At 34.9% G+C, this 16,152-nt stretch overlaps 1 protein-coding gene across 1 annotated transcript in view; it reads right to left on the minus strand.

Moving 5' to 3' along the window:
* Window positions 1-2,106: 2,106 nt before the first annotated feature.
* The window catches only part of RAB38 (RAB38, member RAS oncogene family), a 326,770-nt gene continuing 312,724 nt past the window's right edge, over window positions 2,107-16,152 (minus strand). The window contains exon 4 of the mRNA XM_055355662.2: window positions 2,107-2,819. The gene's annotated coding sequence lies outside the window, so the exon portion shown is untranslated. The remainder of the gene's footprint in view (window positions 2,820-16,152) is intronic.

Below are 16,152 nucleotides of genomic sequence, written 5' to 3' on the forward strand. Positions count from 1 at the left end.
TATGCTACTAATGCGAGGTGGTAAAAAACTCTCTGTATATATATCATTCTCCTTTTGCCACTGTGAAATAATTTGGTCTAGATATATACATACGTGTGTGTGTATAGAGAGAAAAAGAGAGAGAGAGAGAGATCCTGTATCCTATAGACTTTATTTTTCTGAAGAACCCTTAATAATACATAAAATATGCTGTATTTTAAATATCCTGGGAGCTTGTAAAAATGCAGATATGGGTGACCCACTTTATTTCTGGGATGGAAGCTAAGAATCTATATTTTTACCAGGTACCCCTTCCAGATGATTCTAATACATACAAAGTTCGAAGACCACTGTGCTAGAACAATAACAGCATTTTGTGGAGCTCATTCTATATGAATCAATTATTAGGTTTATTATCATTCATAAGCTTATGTCATCCTTAGATTAATTTTATGAGGTAGGCAATATTAATAGACCTTAAATCACATGAAGATATTTAGGTAGATAAGCTAACACCTTCAACCTAATTAGGATTTTCCAACTGTTCAAATCAGAAGCTTCTACATAACTGCTAAATGTCAGAGCTTTCTGGAACTGCTATAAGGTATACAAATCGGTAGTTTTCTCACAAGACCTTGCTGAAAACTTTTAAACTTTTACCTAGTCAGAGCTGGTTCCACTCCAGAAAGACTCCTGAAGGATTTAAACATTTTATTATTCAATGTAAATGGTAATTTTCAATGCATTCATTGTACCATATATTTTTCTTACAGTTAGAAGAATCCTAAGAGATCAATTGAAACAATCCTGTAGTTTTATAGATTAAAGAAAGACTTAGGTTAAAACTCATTTAAGTCATTTAAGCAGCATCATTTGTTTAAAATATTGATAAATCGATACTAACTTAATTTTTTTGTCTTGAAATAGTTTAACATACATTCTTATGAGCTTGCTTCCTGGATTGAAGCTGCCTTATCTGAAAGCTTGGTAGTATGTCATTTTCTACTTATGAACCTTAATAAACATTGTAAAACTTAGGATAAATAAAGCCTTTAAAAGTTGGTTCACATATTCCTCAACTGGAAAAACTTCATTAATTGTTATTATTTTTACGCAAAATAGATACTAGTCTGCTTTTAGGGACACTTTAAATATTCTGTCTGCATCAACTCTGAAAAATTCCAGTAGTATCGTCTAATGGCTGTGATAATCACAGTGTTTCATGTCATTCCACACAAGAGGAAATTATTATGAAGTAATTGATCATCTCAAATGCAGTCGAGGCAAAAAGATGAACTATTAATCAAGAATCTTAGTGATTAGATGGGCTCAAAGGAAAAAAGTGCTTGCAACATCCATTCGAAGTGTGAGAAGTGATACTAGAAAAATCACAGCACCCCAGGATTGGTCCTAAAAGCATCCCTTGGGCACAGTTGGCCTTGTGTAAAAGTAGGAAAGATACAAAATCTTTTATCCCAGACTATTTCTCAAGCTTTGCATTTGTCAGAATCACCCGAAGGTCTTGTTAAAATACAGATAGCCGGGAGCTCCATTTCCAGAGTTTCTTACTTAGTAGATCTGGGATAAGGCTTGATAATTTGCTTTCCTAAAAAATTCCTAGCTGGTGATGCTGCTACTAGTTTGGGAACTACTGCCCTAGTAAACATGCTGCCCTAAAAGAAAGGGAAAACAATTCATAATTTTTATATTCCTCAAACTAGTATGCCATATTTTTAAACAAATGAATGAACACGATGATAATAACACTATTGAGATTTACTTGGCACTTATTCTTGGTCCTGTGCAATAGGTCATTTAATTTTCTCAAGAATCCTCCCAGGTAAGTATTTTTATTACCTCCATTTTAGAGGTGAGAAAACTGAACAGAAGAGTGGTTAAGTAAATACCCTGAAGTTAGTTACATGGATAATCAAAGACAGAGCTAAAATTTGGATACAGGCACTCTGACTCCAGAGCATAGTCTTGACACATGATCTATGCATACACCTCTCAAATAGAAATTTTTAATTTTGGCAATAAAATAAGCATTAGGGTCAGATAGACTTGAATGAAACCCAAATTTCACAACACTTACAAACTATAAGTGACAGACTTACTAGTTTTTTTAAAAAAATTTATTTTCTTTATCAGTCAAATGGGGCTAATAACACTTATTTTTGTAGGAATGTTAAAAAATAAAATCAAATAATGTATATAAACACTTAGATAAAGGTATAGCATATATGGGTGGTGTACAAATTGGAGCCATTATCTGCTCATATCAACTGTAACTCCAGACACATCAAGAATTAACTTCTCAATTTGTGATTTACCATTCATCCATTCAATTTTCACAAGTTAAATAATTCTTATGAAACAAGCCTTCATATTTTTCAAGAGCTAAAGGAAAAAATTATAAATTTATAAACTAGTAGCATTCTATAACACTGGTAATGAACTGGATTCAAATGAAGACCAGACGACTCTGATAGGTAGACTGTGTTTGCCAATTCAGGTTTGCGGATTTCTGTTGGAGTTCTATTTACAGCAGCCCCTTTGCCTACCCACTTCAGGTGACAGCTCAGGACCTGTGTATCTAGTCTTTTAGGACAAATGCCTTTTTGAATTTTGGTATTGCTGAGAAATAGGCAGTGTAACCTGTTGAACAGTTGCCTCAACCTTTGAAGTGCTGAATCCATCTGTGGAGAGAGTTTTTACTTGACTCCTTTGGCTGCAGTAAATTCTCCATATGGTTCACTGCAGCACTGCAGATGTAGTGCTACCAAGTGTGTGATTCATATCTGCAGATAGTGTGGAGAGATTTCCATAGCAACAGGCCACTGAAAAACGAGAAAATGAGAAGTCAAAGTTACATAACAGGATTTTTTTTTATTGTTTTTTGTTCTTTTGCTGAAAGGGCAACTGGTTTGTATTTCTCAAGAATTTCAATAAGGTAATATACTGGATTTAATAATTACATTAAAAATTAATTTCCCCTGTAGATCATGCCACAAAAAAGGAACACAGACTCTCAAAAGTACCTGAACTTTTGTTTCTCAGTTAATTGAATTTCAAGTTAGCATCTCTATCCTGTCCACATTATAAGTCTAGCAATTTGCTTTATAAGTAATCTATAAAGGACAGTAAAATGTGATTTGATATAGAATCTACTAAGATTATATATATATATATATATATCTCCATGCATATTAGAATCCAGGCACTGAAATGAAAAACAGTCTCTATCTTCGAGAAGCTTTAAGCCTATTAAGGAAGAAAGAAACACAAGCAAATATATTCAACATTGATAGATACTGTGTTATGGGCAGCAGCAGGACTGCTCCTATTGGTTGGTTATACAGGAGGCCAATTTTACGGATCAACCCTCCTGCTGAAATATCCTAGAAAATTCTGGATAAGATATTAAAAATAAGTTTACAGTATTAATAAGCTCTCAGGGAAGTAAGCACTTCTCAGATCAGGCACTGATAAAGAATGGAAACTCAAAGAACTAATTGCTATTCTTAGTGCTCTGCAGCTGGCGTTCACTCTAAGGACAACTGCCAAACCATGTAAGCTTGCATTTCGGTTTTCATGGACTGATGGAGTGAAAGAGACAGGAAACCAAGCCTGATGTCTGCCAAAGGCAGGAAACCAAGTAGATTTCTCTGGCAAAACTAGGTCCTCGGGAGTGTAAGGACCTCTTCAATATACGGATGAGCCAAAACAAACCAATAAAATCTTTCTTAGTGTCCTGAAGAAACAATTGTCTTTTAATAACAATAAAATGAGCTCCAAATGAAAAATGACAGTGTGAAAATTGAGAAACCTAACATAGTACTTGCCCAGATTTTTCACTCTATAATCTCACCATCTGGTTCAAAAGAAACACAGCCACATATTTAAATCAGAGTGGTCAAGTATTGGCAACATTTGGCAAATCAAAGGCAAATCAAACTCGGCAGTATTCACCTTTTCCCAGGTCTCAAATGATTTTCATGCATAAAACTCTAAGAAAAATAAGCTTATGAAAATGAACTAAATTCACTAGGAAATGAGGTACTGTGAATAAGAACCAGCGTTAAAGAACAGCAAACAAAATTTTATAAAATCATCACATAATAAAATAATCAGATCTAAATTATAAAATAACTCTCTAATATGCTTAAAGAAAAAAAGTTTAAAAACATGTATAGTGAATAAGGAATAGAATCAATGACCATACTGGGAATAGTTTAAATAGCACAGGTAGCTTTGTAGCATATTAGAGAGAGAAGAATAAAAAATTAGTAAAGTAGAATATGGTTCTAAAGAAATTATCTGAAACTAGTATGAAGCAATGAGATGGAATATTTAAAAGGGAAGCAAGGATACATGGATGTTGGAGTAAGACAATCCAACATACATATCATCAGGGTTCCAAGAGGAGAAAAGGGAGGAACAGAAGCAATATTGGAATGAGTTTAGGCTGAGAATTTTCCAGCAGAAATAAAAGTCCAATCCACATTTTTTTAAGTCCGATAAATCACAAGTAGGACTTTATTTATTTATTTATTTATTTATTTTTTATTATTATACTTTAAGTTTTAGGGTACATGTGCACATTGTGCAGGTTAGTTACATACATATACATGTGCCATGCTGTTGTGCTGCACCCACTAACTCGTCATCTAGCATTAGGTATATCTCCCAATGCTATCCCTCCCCCCTCCCCCCACCCCACAACACTCCCCAGAGTGTGATGTTCCCCTTCCTGTGTCCATGTGATCTCATTGTTCAATTCCCACCTATGAGTGAGAATATGCGGTGTTTGGTTTTTTGTTCTTGTGATAGTTTACTGAAAATGATGGTTTCCAATTTCATCCATGTCCCTACAAAGGACATGAACTCATCATTTTTTATGGCTGCATAGTATTCCATGGTGTATATGTGCCACATTTTCTTAATCCAGTCTATCATTGTTGGACATTTGGGTTGGTTCCAAGTCTTTGCTATTGTGAACAAGTAGGACTTTTAAAAAGCCGGGCACATTATATTTAAACCAAGGGAAATAAAGAACAAAGAACATTTTAAAAGCAGGCAGGCAGAAATGATAGACTACTTCCAAAGTAGTAATACAAGAAGAGTTGATTTGCAGAAGCAACCACAGATGCTAGAATAATATGTTCAATGTATTGAGAGAAAATAACTGTTGGCCTAGAATTCTACACTCATTAGAAGTATGTCTGAAAAACAAGAGTGGAACAAAGGAATTTTCAGACGAACAAAACTTAAGTTTACCAGCAATGACTCTCTATAAAAAAATTCTTAAGGATATTTTTAAGGCAGAAGAAAATTCTTCTCAAATGTAACTGCAAGAAGCCAAAGCAAAGTAGTAAATTTGTGACTAAGTCTAAACAAGCACTGCTTATAAAGTATAATGAATGCTGGGCACAGTGGCTCAGGCCTGTAATCCTAGCACTTCTTTGGGAGGCTGAGGTGGGTAGATCACCTGAGGTCAGGAGTTTGAGACCAGCCTGGCCAACATGACAAAACCCCGTCTCTACTCAAAATACAAAAAATTATCTGGGCATGGTGGTGGGTACCTGTAATCTCAGCTACTTGGGAGACTAAGGCAGGAGAATTGCTTGCACCCGGGGGGCAGAGATTGCAGTGAGCCGAGATCCCGCCACTTCACTCCACCCTGGGTGAAAGAGCGACACTCCGTCTTAAAAAAAAAAAAAAAAAAGTATAATATAATATTGGGGATTCAAAAATAGAGGTGAAGTACATTATAATAATATTATATAAGTTGGAGAAATTGTGAATGGAATTAAGGTGTTTTATGGCTTTTGTATTTCTTAGCAGGTGAAAAAAACTGATTAATTTTAAACTTTGAGAAGTATGCCTCTTCTAATTACTGCAGTAACCATTTCAAACACAAAGTTGAAATAAAACACATTACTTCCAAATTAAAACAGGGACTAAAATAAGAAAAAAATACCAGAACAATTCAAGAGAAACCAAAAAGTGTAAGAAAAAAAAATGTCATCCAGGTGAGATAAGTAGAAAGCACAAAATAGAATAGTAGAAATAAATCCAAAATACATAAAAAATTGTTATTCTCTATAATTTAACAAAATATTACAGTTCAAAGCAAAAAATTGTCAGAGTGGATTAAAACAATCCAAGTACAAGCATGTATTAGATAATGATTGCTACATAAAAACTACCCAAAAACGTAGTGTCTAAAAGCAACATACATTTTTACTTTACAGTTTCTGTGGGCCAAGAATCTGGGAATGTCTTTGCAGATGGTTCTTGGTCAGGGTCTCTCACAAGACTTCAATCCATGTGTTGACAGGTATAGCCATCTCAATGCTCAACTGTGAATGAATCCGTTTTGAAGGACCTCAGAAGGACTTACTAGCCTCAGAAGATTTTCCAGCTTACTCAAGTGAAACTCTCACAGTGCTATCTTACCATAGACAGCTGGCTTTCCCCAGGGCAAGCAATCCAAAAGAGAGTAAGAGGGAACACTTAAAGAACAAGCCACAGTCTTTTTATAACCTAATCACTTCCTTCATATTTAGTTCATTAGAAGTGAGTCAGTTTAAGTCCAGTCTGTATTCAAGGGAAGGATATTACATAAGAGAAGTAAATCAGGAGGCAGAGATCATTGGAGGTTGCCTACCCACATGATTTTTTAACAGGACACATCTAAAACATAAGGAAATAGAAAGAATGAAAAATGACAAACCAGAAAGGAAACTAATGCAATTATAGTAGAGTCAGGTAAAATAGACATTAATAAAAAAAAGCATTACCAAAATTAGGGAATTACTTTATAATGATAAAAAGTTAATTATAACAGGGAGATGAAAAATATTAAAGTCTTGTTAAATGACATCACAGCCTCAAAGTATATAATCCAAAACTTGATGAACCTACAAAGAAAAACAGACAAATCTCCAATCATTATAGACAAAAGAGTTAATAGATAGATTTGAGTCATGTAATTAAGAAACTTGATTAGCAGACATACATAAAAACTGTAAATAGCTGCCTTAAACTCCTGTGAAAGATTTACAAAATATGTGATACTTGTATACTGAAAACCAGAAAACATTGGTCAATTAAATTTTTGAAAAATCTAATTAAATGGAGGGTATACCAGGTTCGTAGATTAAAAAACTGAATATTGTTAAAATAATAATTCTCCCCAAATTCAGCTATAGATTAAATATAAGCCCAATTAAAATCCCAGCATTTTTTTTTGGTAAAAGTTGAGTTGTTTCTAAAATATATATGAAAATTCAATGGATGTAGAACTGCTAAAACACATTTTTAAAGGAAAAAATTTCCTTTTACACTAATCTATTTCAAGGATTAGTAGAAAGCTTCAGTAATTGAGATAGTGTGGCATTATCTAACATAAGAATAGAAATATGGATCAATGGAACAGAATAGAAAGTTCAGAAACATATCCGCATGTCAGTTGATTTTTGACAAAGTTGCTAATGTCATTCAATTTGGAAAGTAAAGTTTTTTTTCAACAAATGGAATGCAAATGATCATAGCAATTTTATTCATAGTAGCCAAATTAAACACTGAAAACCACCCAAATGCTCATCAATAGATGAATTGACAAATAAAATATGATATGTTCATACAATGGAATACTATTAAGCAATAAAAAGGAACACAGATGATTTTTAAGAAGAATATACAGAGTGAAAGAGGCTAGACTCAGATAAGTACATATTATATAATATCAGAGAAAGCTAGTACACAATGCCTGTGAAGATATGCCAAAAAGACACATTCAGTTTCACATTGCTATATTTAAACAGCTCATGAAATTAAAGGCTTTAGTTTTTGTTTAATTTTGAAAAAAATATTGAAGTTTTTGTTGAAAGATGAGGATTAGTTAAAAGCATGTAAAAAGAGCAATTTGCCTCCAAAATCTTCCTCCCCATCTCTGTGCAGACAGATTGCCATCCCTTCCCCAGCATGGTGGGAGAGATGTTTATAACTGCATAGGTGAAGATGAATCACTGCACTAGGATTAAGAGAAAAGTCTACATGTTGAGCAGTGAGACTATCAACTGCCTTCCCTCTGAACAGTAAGAGAAATTGGCCCACTAGGAAATATCTACAGATGCTAATATTTGGAGGCTTTCCAGAAAACATTTGGGTCTCTGCCTTATTACCCCACATATCACATACCCCAAGGTGCAAATCAATTATATAAGGCCTCCTTTTAAATCTAAATCAATGATCAAGAAACCCTATACATGTGTATAATTACAGGCACTAAAATAAAAGTCAGAAAAATGAACATAAAATATACTTGGAGGAAACATACAAAGTTAGAAGAACAAGAAAGCTTAAAATAAAAAACTGTAATTGACACTTCGGAGACAGAAGGAAGCTATTGAATCTACTAAAAAATCATATCAGTATCCAAAAAGACACTAAGAGATTAAGAGAGAGCTTCTGGAAATTTAAAATGAAACAAATAAAATAATTACATAGAAGGATTGAAAGAGAAAGCTGAATAAATGTCCAAGAAAGAATAGATGGAAAACAGGTGGAAAAAATAGAAGCAAATTGGAGGATCATTCCAGGAGGTCCAAAATGCAGGAGATTTCTATGCAGAAGCCTAGAGACATTACAGGTGAGGACTGGGAAAAAAGAAAGTTAAACTTTCCCAGTAATCAAGGACATGTATTTCCAGATTAAAAGAGCCTATCAAGTACCTAACACTGCAAAAGATGAAGGACCACCGGTAAGGCACGTATATCATTGTGAAATTTCTGAACACCTGGAATAAAGAACACTTCCGAAAAAGAGAGAGAGAGAGAAAGTGTGAGTGTGTGTGTGTGTGTGTGTGTGTGTGAGAGAGAGAGAGAGAGAGAGAGAATGAATCAAGAATAGCATCGAACTTTCCAACACCAACAACTCTGGAAGCTAGAAGGCAATGGAGCCTTCTGGAAGACCAATTATTTCCATTGAGAATCCTACATCTAGTCACTCAGTTAAATTATACAGTAAAATAAAGGAATTATCAGACATGCATTATCTCCTGTGCACCTGTTATAAAACAATCAGAATATTAGTAAAAATGAAGGAACAAATAAAGGAAGGAGTTCAGAAAAAAGAGTCCTCATTGACTATTAGGGATGCTGTGTTAGTTTGCTAGGGCTGCCATAACAAAATAACACACACTGGGTAACTTAAACAACAGAAATATCTTTTCTCACAGTTTTGGAGGTGGGAAGTCCTTAAGGTGCCAGCAGGGTTGGCGTCCTCGAAGCCCCTCTTCTTGTCTCTTCACTTGGCTGTCCCTTTAAGCACACACAGCCCTGGTGTCTGCTTGAATGTGCTTATCTCCTTCTCTTGGAAGGAAACCAGTGCGGTTGGACTAGGGCCACCCTTATGGCCTCATTTTAATTTAACTACCTCTGGAAAGATGCAGTCTCCAAACAATGTCATATATTGAAGAATCTGGGGTTAGGGCTTCAACATATGAATTTTTGGTGAACACAACTCAGTCTATAACAAAGGCCTAAAGAGGGAAGCAGTCCTGGGTAAGGCTGGAGGACAAGGAGTTTGGAAGGATGTAGAGAAAAAGTGGAGAGATTATTGATTGTATATGCTATCGAGAGATGATTGACTCTTTCATGGGAGATTTTGAGAAAAAGCAGTAATAGGGACATCATTTTTAAACAAATCATTAAACAGTTAACTTCAGAGGACTAAATGTGTACAAAATAGTCATACTAAACTACATAGTTTAGCTATAAATTATATTTACATTGTTACAATAATAAAAAATAAATGGTGGTTTAATTAAAAATTGTATAATATAACTGTTTTGGGAAGATGAAGAAAAATATTGGGAAATTGGGTAGTAGTGCAAGAATGAAGTCTCTATCCTCCATAGTAGAAAGACAATAGATGTTTAAAATGGTAAAAGTGAGTGATAACGTAGTCATGTTATTTAGAAATATGAAGGTATATAATATGAGAATCAATGAAAAGTTTTGAAAATGATATCCCCTAGGGATGAGGATTCAGTGGTAGGAGTAACAGGAAATAGGACTATGTACATATCTTTGTTTGATAAAATGAATTTAATGTGGATGGTCAGAACAATATTACATTGCTTTCTTTATTTTAGGTTATAAGATTATGCATATTTATTGTAAAAAATTTGAAAAATAAAGGTGCCAAAAGAAAATATTTCATCATTAATGTAGTTAATGCACACACATGCTGCACTTGCTATTTTATAATCTTTTATTACTTAAAAGCATATGGTGATTTTACTGTGACATTGCTTTTTATATATTTTTTAAAAAAATAAAAATGCAAAGAAATCCAAAGAAGAAAAATACTAACTCTCCTTGGAAAAGACAGGAAGTGACATTGAACTGGGTCTTAACATATAATAATAAAATGATTGAGCTCTTTCTGAGTCAGTCAATTTGCTAACTGCTTTACATACATCATATTATTTAGTTCTCTTAATAACTCTTAAATTTCCATTATAAATCTCAATTGTACAGAGTAGGAAACTACGGCTTGGCAAGAATTTTGTTCAAGTTCATTTGGCTAATAAATGACAGTGCTAGAACTTTAAATACCACAACCACCAGGTAAAAAGTGCTGTGGGTGTTGGTGTAGAACACACCCAGATAACCAGCCTCCCTGACTCCAAGGCCTGGGTCATTAACCTCTTCACCATACTCAGTAGCTGGGGAAGTGAAGGAAGAGGGGAGGACACTGTTGACAGAATAAACTATATATAGAATAGAAGACTGAGGACTTCAGGCCTGGTTTGAGCCTGACATTCCTTTTTCCTGTGTGGATATCATGGTATTTGTGGACAGGGATTTGGCTGAAAAGTTTAATTGAGGTAACAATAAGGAGTACCTTGCCTAACATGGACTTCTATCAACAAGCCTCTGGTCGTCAAACAGGGACATCCATACCAGTGATGAACATCAATGTGAAAGGAGTCATCAGTCTTAACTGGTTAGTAAGTAATTTAAAACATTAATTCTATATGATAACAAATATAAATATATCATGGAGTAGAATGGAAAACTTATGAATTTTTAAGTTGAAGCTGAAGACTTCAAAGTTTTTATTTTTATTTTTATTTTTTATTTTTTTTTGCTTTTGGCTGGCTTTTATGACAACCTTCTGGATCTCAAGGGTCTAGGTTTGATTCTCTCTCATTAGGAGCTCTTTATTGGAAAGTTTTAAAGTAGTACTCTATGAACAATAAGAATCTGATTGAGAATAACATGATTGATCAGATTTGTTTAAAATGTTATTTCTCCCTAAGGAAATATCATGATGCATAACCATAATAACAACAAAAATGTAATCATGGCTTTTCTTTTACTGAACCTAGACTGAAAATATATTAATTTTCACTGATGGTGTTGATTTAGGAAGAATATTAATGAGTGAGAGCCATAGAAATAAAAAAATCTCCAAATCCGTATTACTATAATATAAACTGACCTGTCTCAGAATATTTCTTGACATGGTTAGCCTGTTTTCCCAATGCTAAAATAATCAGTTCACCTGGAGACCAGAATTACATGGAGAACTTCAGACAAAACTCATCAGCACACTGAATTTATCTCTTCTCAAACAGAGATTCTGGCAACCTATAGAAGCTGCTCTAAACCGTACCTTACGAAATAGTGAAGGAAGTTGTCTGTTGTAGTTAGATTTCTAGAGGGAAAAAGATAAGATTAAAAACTGACAGCTTCTAAATGCAGTGTAGTATTCTGGATTGGATCTTAGAACACAAAAAGAACATTAGTGGAAAACTGGTGAAATTCAAATACAGCCAGGAGTTTAACTAATAGTAATTTACCAGTGTTGGTTTCTTAGTTTTGACAAATGTATATGGTAATATTAGTGTTAGCTGAAAGTGGGTGAAAGGTATATGGGAACTCTGTGCTCTATCTTTGCAACATTTTTGTGAATAAAATTATTCCAAAATAAAACATTTATTAAAAATATTTAAAAACCATTGACTTCAATGTTATGAAAACAGAAATATTTGTTGATTTGATACCAAGTCCCCAAATAATTTTTAAAACTATTGCGTTATGTTTAAAATTTCAAAAATTTTCACCTTCTTGCTTAGACTATCATGAATGCCTTGTTCCTTCAACATTAAGAACTTTGTCATATTTACTAGATAGATGATCTATTTCCATCAAGATATTTTAAGTTCAATACTCATTTTTAAATCCCCATTCTACTACATTTGGCAGTTAAAAATGTTTAAAAGGTATGAGTATCTCTAATCTGTACTGCAGACAATGGGTTTGCATCCTTTCTTCCTGCTATAAAACACATGCAATTAGGATAGGAAAGCAGTGGTGAGAAGAGGTGTTTTCTGCCTGTTGTATATTGCCAGTGAGTAAGGATGCTAGGGAAGGTAACTAGGTTCTTCTTGCTCAGAGGGCAAGTGCTGGACAATGACACTGCAGAGGCTCATCCTGTGCACAAAGGTATGGTCTCCATGCTGTACTTTCTAATCTACCTTTTTTGGGTAATTTATTCTTCAGTAATTGCTTATTCACTGACTTTTTCTGTAATTACTTTTTTTCAATTTGTTCATCAGCTTTTCTGTTTGCCAGACAATGTGCTTTAAATTTGGTGAGCTGACTCTGTGATGAATGATTATAAATGCACATATTATTTTTTCTTAAACATTTTTAAAAGCTAATTTATCCACAACTTCCTGTTTGAATATTGCAGTCATTTAAATAGATTTAGGAAAAGGCAAACTCTATAACAATCTTTAGTGAAAGATAGATTTGGGACTTAAAAACTTGAAGGGAATTAATCTCTGATTCACCTTGAAAGTATTCTGACAAATATCCTCTCTTTTGCTTCCATGACTACAAAATTCTGCTGTTTTCAGATTAACCTAGGATAAAATTATTGTATGCTTTATAAATTTTAGAACACTCCTGCAAAGGAGTTGGTATTTCTTAAGATGAGGAAATGGAGGATTACAAAGGCAAGTAACTACACACATAGAAAATTTAGGGAAGATCATTAACTATTGGGTAGTATGATCACCACCTGGGTGATAGGATTAATCGTACTCCAAACCTTAGCATTAAGCAATATACCCATGAAACAAACCTGCACGTGTACCCTGTTGTATCAGTTCATTTTCTCACTGCTAGAAAGACATACCTGAGACCGGGTAATTTATAAAGAAAAGAGGTTTAATTGATTCACAGTTCCCCATGGCTGGAGAGGGCTCAGGAACCTTACAATCATGGCAGAAGGGGAAGAGGCAAGTCTTACATGGTGGCAGGGGAGAGAGAGTGACCAAGAGCAGGGAGAACTGCCTTATAAAACCATCAGATCTTGTGAGAACTCACTCACTATCACGAGAACAGCATGGGGGAAAATGCTCCCAGGATCCAATCACCTCAACACCTAGGGATTACAATTCAGTATGAGATTTGGGTGGAGACACAGGCTTAATCGTATCGCCTCTGAATCTAAAATAAAATAAAAGTTTAAATTATTTTAAAAAACAAATAAATTTAGGGAAGATCAGGCAAGAAACTGTGCATAGGAGGTAACTCTCAGCAGTGTGGATAGTGAGGTATAAGGACAGAGGTGATATTATGTCTCCCTACTTCTGAAATTTCAGCTTTACTAATAGCACATATTAATTTAACAATCAAATATTTTCATGAAGCAAAATTACCTAATGATTGCAAATTTCTTGTTTCTTATGATGTTTGATCTATATACAATGGAATAATTTGTAGGTGTCTTTGCTTCCCAAATTATTTCCTGATTTCTGTCAATTGAATATTCAGTTCAGTCAGTACTCCATTGAATCAATTTTCTGATTTTCCTCTACCAGATTAGCCATCTAATATATTATTATTTTTCAATAATATTCAGACAAGAATACTTATTAAATACTTACTCTGTGCCCAGAATTGTATTAGACATTGTGGAAGGTGCAGGATGGTGGTAGAAATAAAAACTAACAATCGGCCAGGTGAAGTGACTCATGCCTATAATCCCAGAACTTAGACGGCTGAGGCAGGAGGATCTCTTGAGCTCAGGAGTTTGAGACCAGTCTGGGCAACACAGTGTAACCCCCCATCTCTACAAATAATTAAAAATTAGCTGGACATGGTGCCGTGTACCTGTGGTCCCAGCTACTTGGGAGGCTGAGGTGGAAGAATAGTCTGAGCTCCAGAGGTTGAGGCTGTAGTGAGCCATGATTGTGCCACTGCACTGCAGCCTGGGTGACAGACCAAGGCACTGTCTCAAAAAAAACAAAACAAACAAACAAACAAACACTGCTCAAAGCCTGATAATGGATAATGTTTATTGAGCCCTTGTATGCTACAGAGCATTTTTAAAGCCTTACATGAATTACCTTATTTTATTTCCTACAACAACCCAATGAATTAAACTATTATAACCCACCATTATATATTATACATTGTACACTATTTATTATATTGTAATATGATGTAGCATAAAATTTAATATAGGATTGATAGATTATAATGATATGCTCTAATATCAAATATATTAGATATTACACATCATTTTATAGATAAGGAAATTAAATTTTAATAAATCAAATAAAATTTAATTTCCTTATCTATGAAATTTTGAGACAGGGTCTCTCTCTGTTGCCCAGGCTGGGGTGCAGTGGTGTGATCTCGGCTCACTGCAACCTCCATCTCCAAGGCTCAAGTGATCTTCCCACCTCAGCCTCCCAAGTAGCTGGGACTATAGGCATGTGCCAATCTGCGGGGCTAATTTTTGTTTGCACATATTTTTGATAGAGATGGGCCTTTGCCATGTTACCCAGGCTGGTCTCAAACTCCTGGGCTCAAGTGATCCACCAGCCTTGACCTCCCAAAGTGCTGGGACTACAGGTGTGAGCTCCCGTGCCTGGCTGGAAATTAAGTTTTAGAGAAATTAAGGAAATTGCCCAAGGTCAAATGGCTGATAATTGACAGACAGGATTTGAATCCAGCATATTAGACTCCAGAGCTTAACTGCTTAATTTTTTAGATGGCTTTTTGAGGGGTTTACTACATAGCTGGAGAGAGACAAGATGCTCACACCGCACCCCAAAACCCCACCAAAAGCCATACAAAATAGTATTAGACAAAAGCCATAGTTTATGCTTAGCCCCATGTCTGTCACTTCAGAGGCATGCATTTTAGAGTTGTGGAATAGACTAAATAAGTGCCAAAGAGCATGGATCAGGGCCTCAGTGCTGTAGGATTTCAGATGAGATCAATGAGATGTAGTGTCGCTAAGAAAGGCTTTGTGAAAAAGGTGGACTTTCAAGTTGGGGCATGGCAATGTTTAGATAGGAAAGCCCAAAAAAGCATGAGCAAAGCCCAAAGGTAACAGTGAGTTGTGGATCTACGGTGTGATGGAGATCAGGTAGGAGACCATTTGGCTTACACAATGAGTACATGCTGAGAAAGGTGAGAAATAAGTCAGAGAGGACAGGGAAGCCCTGAGACTGGTACCTTGGAAGCTTGGCTCAGCAGTCTAGATTTAATGTGAGTGATGGTAATAATGGTGACAATAACAATAAACAATAAACAAGCTTTACAGTTGGCCCTATACTTTCAAAGACATAATCTTAATGTATGTGTTTGTAGAATATTAATGTGGCAGAAAATGGATTGCAGTAGAGAATGCTTAGATTCAGTGAGGCTCATTAGGACATTACTATTAGCCAGAAGTGCGAAAAGGAGTTTGAGCTAGGTTCAGGGTAATTAAGGGGACCTGGAGGATGTAATAGCTATTAAATGTCTACTATGTGCCAAAGACATTAAATATGCTGTGTTAATGTTCAAAAGAAATGTTATATATGACATCTGACATGAGCTGAAGGCCTGGTTCCAACACTTACTAATTGTGTGATATTAGGTAAGCTATTTAAATGTTCACTGCCTCATTTTTGCAATAAAATACTTGTTGAGCATCTATCAAATGCCAGCATTGGACTAAGTCTAGGAAAATAATGGTGAAATAAACAGACACTGTCCTTGTGCTTATAAAGCTTACACTCTATGAGGAAGACTGATATTAATATGTAAATATATTAGTTTTCTATTGCTGCATTAAAAGTTATCA

Source organism: Gorilla gorilla, chromosome 9 (genome assembly GCF_029281585.2).
Source record: "Gorilla gorilla gorilla isolate KB3781 chromosome 9, NHGRI_mGorGor1-v2.1_pri, whole genome shotgun sequence".
Classification (NCBI taxonomy): Eukaryota; Metazoa; Chordata; class Mammalia; order Primates; family Hominidae; genus Gorilla; species Gorilla gorilla.